This window comes from Salmo salar, chromosome ssa19 (genome assembly GCF_905237065.1).
Source record: "Salmo salar chromosome ssa19, Ssal_v3.1, whole genome shotgun sequence".
In the NCBI taxonomy this organism is placed as follows: Eukaryota; Metazoa; Chordata; class Actinopteri; order Salmoniformes; family Salmonidae; genus Salmo; species Salmo salar.
Genome location: NC_059460.1, coordinates 34490665 through 34503450, shown reverse-complemented (window position 1 = coordinate 34503450; position 12786 = coordinate 34490665).

Below are 12786 nucleotides of genomic sequence, written 5' to 3'. Positions count from 1 at the left end.
AACATATGACTATTTTACACCATTTTAAAGACAAGACTCTCGTTAATCTAACCACACTGTCCGATTTCAAAAAGGCTTTACAACGAAAGCAAAACATTAGATTATGTCAGCAGAGTACCCAGCCAGAAATAATCAGACACCCATTTTTCAAGCTAGCATATAATGGCACAAAAACCCAGAAGACAGCTAAATGCAGCACTAACCTTTGATCTTCATCAGATGACAACCCTAGGACATTATGTTATACAATACATGCATGTTTTGTTCAATCAAGTTCATATTTATATCAAAAAACAGCTTTTTACATTAGCATGTGACGTTCAGAACTAGCATACCCCCCGCAAACTTCCGGTGAATTTACAAAAAATTTACTAAATTACTCACGATAAACGTTCACAAAAAGCATAACAATTATTTTAAGAATTATAGATACAGAACTCCTCTATGCACTCGATATTTTTAAAATAGCTTTTCGGTGAAAGCACATTTTGCAATATTCTAAGTACATAGCCCAGGCATCACGGGCTAGCTATTTAGACACCCAGCAAGTTTAGCCTTCACCAAACTCCGATTTACTATTAGAAAAGTTTGATTACCTTTGGTGTTCTTCGTCAGAATGCACTCCCAGGACTTCTACTTCAATAACAAATGTTGGTTTGGTCCCAAATAATCCATAGTTATATCCAAACAGCGGCGTTTTGTTCGTGCATTCAAGACACTATCCGAAAGGGTAAAGAAGGGTGACGAGCACGGCGCATTTCGTGACAAAAAAATTCGAAATATTCCATTACCGTACTTCGAAGCATGTCAACCGCTGTTTAAAATCAATTTTTATGCCATTTTTCTCGTAAAAAAGCGATAATATTCCGACCGGGAATCTGTGTTTAGGTAAAAAGACGAAAGAAAATAAAGCACGGGGTCACCTCGTGCACGCGCCTAAGCCCATTGTCCTCTGATCGGCCATTTGCCAAAAGCGATAACGTGTTTCAGCCTGGGGCTGCCTCGATATCATTCAGCTTTTTCCCGGGCTCTGAGAGCCTATGGGAGCCGTAGGAAGTGTCACGTTACAGCAAAGATCCTCAGTCTTCAATAAACAGAGACAAGAAGAACAAGATCTTGTCAGAGAGGGCACTTCCTGTAAGGAATCTTCTCAGGTTTTGGCCTGCCATATGAGTTCTGTTATACTCACAGACACCATTCAAACAGTTTTAGAAACTTTAGGGTGTTTTCTATCCAAAGCCAATAATTATATGCATATTCTAGTTATTGGGCAGGAGTAGTAACCAGATTAAATCGGGTACGTTTTTTTTATCCGGCTGTGTCAATACTGCCCCCTACCCCCAACAGGTTAAATGTAGAGCGTTTGTAGACTTTAAGAAAACCTCTTACAGCTCCTTAAGGATAGGGGGCAGTATTGACAATTTCGGAAAAAATATGTGCCCATATTAAACTGCCTCCTACTCAAACTCAGAAGCTAGGATATGCATATTATTAGTAGATTTGGATAGAAAACACTCTGAAGTTTCTAAAACCGTTTGAATGGTGTCTGTGAGTATAACAGAACTCATATGGCAAGCAAAAACCTGAGAGAAATCCTACCAGGAAGTGGAAATCTGGATGCATGGGCTCTCTTCAAGTCGTTTCCTATTGAATACACAGTGATGTAGTAATAATTGTGCACTTCCTAAGGCTTCCACTGATGTCAACAGTCTTCACAAAGTTGTTTGAAGCGTCTACGATGAACAGAGACCGAATGAGAAGGTGGGGAAGTTGGTGAGCCAGGGAATGACATCACTTCATTGGCGCGCATTCACGAGGGTGGATCCTCCGTTCCAAAACGTTTTTCAAGACACAGGAACCGCCCGGTTGAAATATTACTGAATCTTCACGTTCTAAAGGCCCTAAAGATGAATGTTTTACAACGTTTGACATGTTTCAACGAACGTAAATACAACTTTTTTTTACTTTTCTTCATGTCATTGTCCGCACGCTTTCTACATTTGGAGTAGCTGAACGGAACGCGTGAACAACAAGGAGTTGTTTGGACATAAATTATGAACTTTATTGAACAAAACAACATTTGTTGTGGACCTGGGATTCCTGGATGTGCCTTCTGATGAAGATCATCAAAGGTAAGGGAATATTTCTAATGCAATTTATGATTTTAGATGACTACAAGATGGCGGCTATCTGTATAGCCTAGTGTATTTTTCAGAGCTCAGTACTCAGATTATTGCAAAGAGTGCTTTCCTCGTGAAGCTTTTTTGAAATCTTTCATAGCGTTTGCATAAAGGAGATGTTCATCTATAATTCTTTGAATGACAGTTTTAATATTTTATCAACGTTTATGACAAGTATTTTTGTAAATTGTGGCGCTGATTCACAGGCAGTATTTGAGGGAAAATATTTTCTGAACGTCACGCGCCGATGTAAAATGCTGTTTTTATATATAAATATGAACTTTATCGAACAAAAAATGCATGTATTGTGTAACATGATGTCCTAGGAGTGTCATCTGATGAAGATTGTCAAAGGTTAGTGCTGCATTTAGCTGTGTTTTGGGTATTTGATGCATGCTAGTTGCTTGGAAAATGGCTGTGTGGTTATTTGTGTCGATGTACTCTCCTAACATAATCTAATGTTTTGCTTTCGCTGTAAAGCCTTTTTGAAATCGAATAACGTGGTTCGATTCAGGAGAAGTGTATCTATAAAATGGTGTAAAATAGTCCTATGTTTGAGAAACAGAAATTATTAGATTTGTGGTTTTGAATATGGCGCTCTGATTTTCAATGGCTGTTGTCAAAATCAATCCCGTTTCGTAAGTTGCCTGTTGGGGCTAGGGGGCAGTATTTTCACGTCCGGAAAAAAAACGTACCCGATTTAAACTGGTTACTACTCTTGCCCAGAAACGAGAATATGCATATAATTAGTAGATTTGGATAGAAAACACTCTAAAGTTTCTAAAACTGTTTGTATGGTGTCTGTGAGTATAACAGAACTCATATCGCAGGCCAAAACCTGAGAAGATTCCATACAGGAAGTGCCCTGTCTGACAATTTGTTGTCCTTCTGTTGCATCTCTATCGAAAATACAGAATCTGTGCTGTAACGTGACACTTTCTAAGGCTTCCATTGGCTCTCTAAAGCCGCCAGAAAGTGGAATGGGGTGTCTGCTGTCTCTGGGCAAAGTACAGCAGCTCTGTTTGTGAGTGATCAGCCTGGGGACAGTGAGACTGAGATGCGCGTTCACGAGACTTCGCAATTTTTTTTCTTTCAGCCTTTGAATGAATACAACGTTGCCTGGTTGGAATATTATCGCTATTTTACGAGAAAAATAGCATAAAAATAGATTTTAAACAGCGTTTGACATGCTTCTAAGTACGGTAATGGAATATTTTGATTTTTTTTGTCACGAAATGCGCTCGCGCGTTACCCTTCGGATAGTGACCTGAACGCACAAACAAAACGGCGGTATTTGGATATAACTATGGATTATTTGGAACCAAAACAACATTTGTTGTTGAAGTAGAAGTCCTGGGAGTGCATTCTGACGAAAAACAGCAAAGGTAATCCAATTTTTCTAATAGTAATTCTGAGTTTAGTGAGCCCCAAACTTGGTGGGTGTCAAATTAGCTAGCCTGTGATGGCCGAGCTATGTACTCAGAATATTGCAAAATGTGCTTTCGCCGAAAAGCTTTTTTAAAATCGGACATAGCGATTGCATAAAGGAGTTCTGTATCTATAATTCTTAAAATAATTGTTATGTATTTTGTCAACCTTTTATCATGAGTAATTTAGTAAATTCACCGGAAGTTTTCGGTGGGTATGCTAGTTCTGAACAAAACACGCTAATGTAAAAAGCCGTTTTTTCATATAAATATGAACTCGATTGAACAAAACATGCATGTATTGTATAACATAATGTCCTTGGAGTGTCATCTGAAGAAGATCATCAAAGGTTAGTGCTGCATTTAGCTGTGGTTTGGGTTTATGTGACATATATGCTTGCTTGGAAAATGGCTGTGTGATTATTTGTGTCTATGTACTCTCCTAACATAATCTAATGTTTTGCTTTCGCTGTAAAGCCTTTTTGAAATCGGACAATGTGGTTAGATTAACGAGAGTCTTATATTCAAAATGGTGTAAAATAGTTGATTGTTTGAGAAAAATGAATTGTGGTATTTTAGTTGGTTTTGTATTTCGCGCCGTGCGATGCCATTGGCTGTTGGCTAGGAGTTCCGCAGGCGGAACGGGGTTCCGCTAGCGGAACGTCTGTCCTCAACAGGTTAAAGCTTGGTCGCAAATGGGTCATCCAAATGGACAATGACCCAAGCATACTTCCAAAGTCGTGGCAAAATGGCTTAAGGACAACAAAGTCAAGGTATTGGAGTGGCCATCATAAAGCCCTGACCTCAATCCTATAGAACATTTGTGGGCAGAACTGAAAAAGCGTGTGCGAGCAAGGAGGTCTACAAACCTGACTCAGTTACACCAGCTCTGTCAGGAGGAATGGGCCAAAATTCACCCAATGTATTGTGGGAAGCTTGTGGAAGGCTACCCGAAACGTTTGATCCAAGTTAAACAATTTAAAGGCAATGCTACCAAATACTAACTGAGTGTATGTAAACTTCATCTGGAGAGAGAGGGGAGAAAGAGGTCAAAGCATAGGGTAGGGCAATGTGAGCAGGACCAGCGGTGTCGTTTGACTTAACAAACGAGGATCGGATGTCGTCAACCTTCTTTTCAAAATGGTTTACAATGTCGTCCGCTGAGAGGGAGGAGGGGGGAGGGGGAGGAGGATTCAGGAGGGAGGAGAAGGTGGGTAGTTTTCCTCCATTTCCGCTCGGCTGCCCGGAGCCCTGTTCTCTGAGCTCGCAATGAGTCGTCAAGCCACGGAGCAGGAGGGGAGGACCGAGCCGGCCGGGAGGATAGGGGACATAGAGAGTCAAAGGATGCAGAAAGGGAGGAGAGGAGGGTTGAGGAGGCAGAATCAGGAGATTGGTTGGAGAAGGATTGAGCAGAGGGAAGAGATGATAGGATGGAAGAGGAGAGAGTAGCAGGAGAGAGAGAGCGAAGGTTGCGACGGCGCAATACCATCTGAGTAGGGGCAGAGTGAGTAATGTTGGAGGAGAGCGAGAGGGAAAAGGATACAAGGTAGTGGTCGGAGACTTGGAGGGGAGTTGCAGTGAGATTGGTAGAAGAACAGCATCTAGTAAAGATGAGGTCAAGAGTATTGCCTGCCTTGTGAGTAGGGGGGGGACGGTGAGAGGGTGAGGACAAAAGAGGAGAGGAGTGGAAAGAAGGAGGCAGAGAGAAATGAGTCAAAGGTAGACGTAGGGAGGTTAAAGTCACCCAGAATTGTGAGGGGTGAGCCATCCTCAGGAAAGGAACTTATCAAGGTGTCAAGCTCATTGATGAACTCTCCAAGGGAACCTGGAGGGTGATAAATGATAAGGATGTTAAGCTTGAATGATCTAGTGGTTGTGACAGCATGGAATTCAAATGAGGAGATAGACAGATGGGTCAGGGGAGAAAGAGAGAATGTCCACTTGGGAGAGATGAGGATTCCATGAGACTTCAACTGTACTTACATTTTGGAAGCTAATAGTTAGAAGATGAGACATAATAATTGTAATCAGACGATACTATTAAAATGTAAATATTATTATTAACAGAATAAATAGCAGATTAAATAATGATGTAAATTAAAATCGTAAACCCAATGTAACTACTGGCCCTTTAAGAGAAAGAATGGACTTTGTTCCCTATGTTCTGGTTCTCACCAAATATGTTGTCGAAAAATTTGTTCACAAAAATTGGTTGAAAGGGACCAAGTGTAAAACACCCTCCATTATGTCATACTGGTTACATTCTGTATTCAGTAATGTAAAGCAGCACGTTGACCTGGTATTAGTCTTATTACTGTCAGTAATGTAAAGCAACACATTGACCTGGTATTAGTCTTATTACTGTCAGTAATGTAAAGCAACACATTGACCTGGTATTAGTCTTATTTCTGTCAGTAATGTAAAGCAACACGTTGACCTGGTATTAGTCTTATTTCTGTCAGTAATGTAAAAAAACACGTTGACCTGGTATTAGTCTTATTACTGTCAGTAATGTAAAAAAACACGCTGACCTGGTATTAGTCTTATTACTGCCAGTAATGTAAAGCAACATGTTGACCTGGTATTAGTCTTATTACTGTCAGTAATGTAAAGCAACACGTTGACCTGGTATTAGTCTTATTACTGTCAGTAATGTAAAGCAACACGTTGACCTTATATTAGTCTTAATTCTCTGGCAGATGTTTCACAGTGCTTTGACTACTGAACTACTGTATTTTGTCATGTTGTATCTCTGTTCCTGTCTCAGATTGAGTACGTGATGGTGAAGCTGCAGAGACTAAAGCAGAAGACTATCCTGGAGGATGAGTATGATTCAGGTGAGGGAACATTGAATTAAATACTTTGTGTGACACTAAGACATTTGCTAATGTTATGTAGTCTTTAGTGACTTTGAATAATCTACAACTCTCCAGAGTCATCAGACTTTTACACAATGTCTTGCTCTGCATGAATTTCTTTCTCCAAATGATGAGATGTGTGTCACGCCCTGACCATAGACAGCCCTTGTTTCTCTATTGTGTAGTAGGTCAGGGTGTGACTAGGGGGTGTTCTAGTTTAAAATTTCTATGTTGGTGTCCCCCAGGGCTCTGTTCTAGGCCCTCTCCTATTCTCGCTATACACCAAGTCACTTGGCTCTGTCATATCCTCACATGGTCTCTCCTATCATTGCTATGCAGACGACACACAATTAATCTTCTCCTTTCCCCCTTCTGATAACCAGGCGGAGAATCGCATCTCTGCATGTCTGTCAGACATATCAGTGTGGATGACGGATCACCACCTCAAGCTGAACCTCGGCAAGACGGAGCTGCTCTTCCTCCCGGGGAAGGACTGCCCGTTCCATGATCTCGCCATCACGGTTGACAACTCCCTTGTGTCCTCCTCCCAGAGTGCTAAGAACCTTGGCGTGATCCTGGACAACACCCTGTCGTTCTCCACTAACATCAAGGCGGTGACCCGATCCTGTAGGTTCATGCTCTACAACATTCGCAGAGTACGACCCTGCCTCACACAGGAAGCGGCGCAGGTCCTAATCCAGGCACTTGTCATCTCCCGTCTGGATTACTGCAACTCGCTGTTGGCTGGGCTCCCTGCCTGTGCCATTAACCTGTTGGGTCTAGGGGGCAGCATTTGCACGTCTGGATAAAAAAAATGTACCGATTTAATCTGGTTACTAATCCTACCCAGTAACTAGAATATGCATATACTTATTATATATGGATAGAAAACACTCTAAAGTTTCTAAAACTGTTTGAATGGTGTCTGTGAGTATAACAGAACTCATTTGGCAGGCAAAACCCTGAGACATTTTCTGACAGGAAGTGGATACCTGATGTGTTGTATTGACTTTAAACCTATCCCATTGAAAAACACAGGGGCTTAGGAATATTTTGGCACTTCCTATTGCTTCCACTAGATGTCACCAGCCTTTACAAAGTGTTTTGAGTCTTCTGGAGGGAGATCTGACCGAACAAGAGCCATGGAACGTTGATGTCCCATTAGACACCTGGCGCGCTAGTTCATGTTGGGTACCCTCGTTCCAATACGTTATAAAAGAGTATGCATTCGTCCACCTTGAATATTATTCATGTTCTGGTTAAAAAAGGCCCTAATGATTTATGCTATACAACGTTTGACATGTTTGAACGAACGGAAATATATTTTTTCCCCTCGTTCATGACGAGAAGTCCGGCTGGCTTACATCATGTGCTAACGAGACGGAGATTTTTGGACATAAATGATGAGCTTTTTTGAACAAAACTACATTCGTTATGGACCTGTGATACCTGGAAGTGACATCTGATGAAGAGAATCAAAGGTAATGGATTATTTACATAGTATTTTCGATTTTAGATCTCCCCAACATGACGTCTAGTCTGTATCGCAACGCCGTATTTTTCTGGGCGCAGTGCTCAGATTATTGCAAAGTGTGATTTCCCAGTAAGGTTATTTTTAAATCTGGCAAGTTGATTGCGTTCAAGAGATGTAAATCTATAATTCTTTAAATGACAATATAATATTTTACCAATGTTTTCTAATTTTAATTATTTAATTTGTGACGCTGACTTGACTGCCGGTTATTGGAGGGAAACGATTTCCTCAACATCAATGCCATAGTAAAACGCTGTTTTTGGATATAAATATGAACTTGATAGAACTAAAAATGCATGCATTGTCTAACATAATGTCCTAGGAGTGTCATCTGATGGAGATTGTAAAAGGTTAGTGCATCATTTTAGCTGGTTTTATGGTTTTGGTGACCCTGTCTTTGACTTGACAAAACATTACACACAACTCTTGTAAATGTACTGTCCTAACATACTCTAAATGTATGCTTTCGCCGTAAAACCTTTTTGAAATCGTAAAACGTGGTTAGATTAAGGAGATGTTTATCTTTCAAATGGTGTAAAATAGTTGTATTTTTGAAAAATTTGAATTTTGACATTTATTTGGATTCAAATTTGCCGCTCTTGAAATGCACCTGCTGTTGATGGAGTGCACCACGGGTGGCACGCTAGCGTCCCACCTAGCCCCAAGAGGTTATTAAACCCCTACAACTCATCCAGAACGCCGCAGCCCGTCTGGTGTTCAACCTTCCCAAGTTCTCTCACGTCACCCCGCTCCTCCGCTCTCTCCACTGGCTTCCAGTTGATGCTCGCATCCGCTACAAGACCATGGTGATTGCCTACGGAGCTGTGAAGGGAACGGCACCTCCATACCTTCAGGCTCTGATCAGGCCCTACACCCAAACAAGGGCACTGCGTTCATCCACCTCTGGCCTGCTGGCCCCCCTACCTCTGAGGAAGCACAGTTCCCGCTCAGCCCAGTCAAAACTGTTCGCTGCTCTGGCACCCCAATGGTGGAACAAGCTCCCTCACGACGCCAGGACAGCGGAGTCAATCACCACCTTCCGGAGACACCTGAAACCCCACCTCTTTAAGGAATACCTAGGATAGGATAAAGTAATCCTTCTAACCCCCCCCTTAAAAGATTTAGATGCACTATTGTAAAGTGGTTGTTCCACTGGATATCATAAGGTGAATGCACCAATTTGTAAGTCGCTCTGGATAAGAGCGTCTGCTAAATTACTTAAATGTAATGTAATGTAAATGTGTTTTGGTTTCGTTCCCAATTAGAGGCTGCTGGTAATCGTTGCCTCTAATTGGGGATCATATTTAAGTAGCTATTTTCCCCACTTGTGTTTGTGGGATATTGTTTTGTGTTTGTGCACCATGTAGTCACATTTTGTTGTTCGTTTATTGATTTATTTGCGTTTGCTTAAAGTTTCACTTTAATAAATATGTGGAACTCAACATCTGCTTGGTCTCGTTCTTGTGACAATGTGTTGTTGCAGAATTCTTCTTGTGACACTGTGGAGTAGAAGAGAGAAGAGTGCAGTTGTTTGTGGTTTGATTGAATGTTAATAGAATCATATATCTGAAAGAGCATATGAAAATACTGGTTAATTTCTAATCAGAGATGGGCAGTATTTATGTTACATTTATTTGAAATAAACATTTAAATTACTTTGAGTATGTTGTAATTTGTATTTCACCGGCCTGAACTACAGTCCAATGTATTCAGTAACAAGATACTTTAGAGAGCTATATTTGGTATTATGAAAATACCAAATACTTTTCAACAGTCCTGATTTAGAAAATTATTTAGAGCCTATTTCTTGTACAATAAGTTGAAATTGAAAAATCGTTTGGTGGTAGCACATGTATTTGTTTGATTTACAGGATATTTTACTGAAATAGTAGATTTCTTTTTTGCTTAATATAAATGCCTTTTCTGTATTTAGAAAATGTTTATTTATTTTTTTTTTTAATGTTTCTCGTTTCTAGTCATTTGTATTCAAACGTCTTCTTGTTTGGGGGTGGAGCTCATTAGAATAATAATACCCAGCATGCTTTGCAAGTGGTCATTTTTACATTCACATTTGCATTTTGGCCATTTAGACTTAGCCAGTGTCTTCCTGTCTTCCTGGACCTGCCGTTTGCCTACCCCCTGTTTTGTAATAAACATCTGAGATTCGAACTGTCTGCCTCCTGAATCTGCCTGCCCTGGACCTCCTGAGTCGTGTTAGTACGAACTGTCCATGAATGACCCAGCAGCCTCAAACCGTCTCCTCCTAAGGAGCCACCATTGGATGACATGAGGAGTTACTTCAAAATCTTATGGAAGGATTCCAGACCTTGGCGGAACGCCATGACCGCACTTTCAATACATTGCTGGAGCAATTCTGATTGTCTGTTAGGCAGCCAGCCACAACAGTAATCTCCCAGCCTCTCAGTAACCCCGCTGTCAACAGCGCGTCTCCCTAGCCCACCCCGGCTTCCCGAGAACCCCGCGTTCCACCTCCGGAGCACTACGCTGGAGATCCAGGGACCTGTCGTGTGTTTCTCTCCCAGTGCTCCCTCATCTTCGAGCTGCAGCCCTCTTCTTTTCCCTCAGACCGCTAGAAGGTAGCGCACCTTATAACACTGATGTCTGGGAGGGCCCTCACATGGGCTATACAGCCATACTCAGTACTAGTTGTAGTGGCTTCCTTTCCTCTTTACCATAGCCACTGCCCAAGCCTGAAGCGGGGTTGTTTGGTACGCATACAGTCCACACTCAAGGTTTCCAAACGGACAAAACATTCAATGAGATCCAGGGATATGGTGCAACAAAAATGTTTATTCTTCTCATATCTAACAAAAAAATGATTCTCCAATCAACTTAAAGCAGAGATTAATGACATGTAAAATACATAATATTGTCTGTCTGTCTGTCCGTCCAAAAAACTATACCGCTCCCGCATCTAGCTAGGACTCCTCCCCCGAAGGCCCAACTTCCTGCCTTTATCCTAACACACTTACCACAGTACAATGAATGGGCAAGAGGGGGGGCAAAAACGAAGTTACACTAACAACAAATGAATACATCTCAATCAGGTAAATATAAATCATAAAAGTACGTACCTAATATTTCATCATATACATTCATATTTAATACATTTACACAAACGTACATGGAGCTCTGTATGGTCTGTCTTTTATACAAATATGTCCAAATCGCCTCTAACACTAGTATCTGTGTAACTGGAGGCATGAGGAAGTTTAGTGATTTTGCGCCTCGCCTTGCTATACACTATTTCCACCTCCCAATTTGTAAGTCGCTCTGGATAAGAGCGTCTGCTAAATGACTAAAATGTAAAATGTCTTCTGCCCACTGCCTTCTTTCTTCTCTGTCTGACAGCTGCAGTACACACAGTCACCACATGGAGCTGCTAGAGTGCCTTCTCTGTCTGACAGCTGCAGTACACACAGTCACCACATGGGGCTGCTAGAGAGCCTTCTCTGTCTGACAGCTGCAGTACACACAGTTACAGTCCCAAATTACACCATATTCCCTATGTAGTGGACTCTTGATCACAACCCTGGTCTAAAGTAGTGCACTACTACCCTATGGGTCCTGGTCTAAAGTAGTGCACTACTACCCTATGGATCCTGGGTGCCATTTGGGACTAAATCTCTCTGTGGAGTCTCTTTCCACAGACACCTGTTGTGTTCTTAACCTTTTAGTCCCATTCTTCTACTGTCAAATACTGACATTTAAAACCAATCCCACTCTGGTATCCTGCTGCTATTCTGGCTTCTGGTAGAAGAATATAGTGCTTTGGTCTTTGGACACACACACACACACACACACGTCTAATGGCCTCTGTTCTGACAGAGAAAGCTGCTGCTGTACTGACTTCTGATGGAACAAGGAGAAATTGTCCTTTTCTGTTGAAATGCCACGCTGAATAATAGATGATAGAAACAGACAGACAGGAGTTTATAATAGATGATAGAAACAGACAGGAGTTTATAATAGATGATAGGAACAGACAGACAGGAGTTTATAATAGATGATAGAAACAGACAGACCGACAGGAGTTTAATATAGATGATAGAAACAGACAGACAGACAGGAGTTTATAATAGATGATAGAAACAGACAGACAGACAGGAGTTTGTAATAGATGATAGAAACAGACAGACATGAGTTTATAATAGATGATAGAAAGAGAGACAGGAGTTTGTAATAGATGATAGAAACAGACAGACAGGAGTTTGTAATAGATGATAGAAACAGACAGACAGGAGTTTATAAATGGTTGATAGAAACAGACAGACAGGAGTTTATAATAGATGATAGAAACAGACAGACAGGAGTTTATAATAGATGATAGAAACAGACAGACAGACAGACACAGACAGACAGGAGTTTATAATAGATGATAGAGACAGACAGACAGACAGACAGACAGGAGTTTATAATAGATGATAGAAACAGACAGACAGACAGACAGGAGTTTATAATAGATGATAGAAACAGACAGACAGACAGACAGACAGGAGTTTATAATAGATGATAGAAACAGACAGACAGACAGGAGTTTATAATAGATGATAGAAACAGACAGACAGACAGGAGTTTATAATAGATGATAGAAACAGACAGGAGTTTAAAATAGATGATAGAAACAGACAGACAGACAGACAGACAGGAGTTTATAATAGATGATAGAAACAGACAGACAGGAGTTTATAATAGATGATAGAAACAGACAGACAGAAGGCAGGAGGGGAGCATTGGGAAACACAGGCGTCATCACTGAGTTAGTT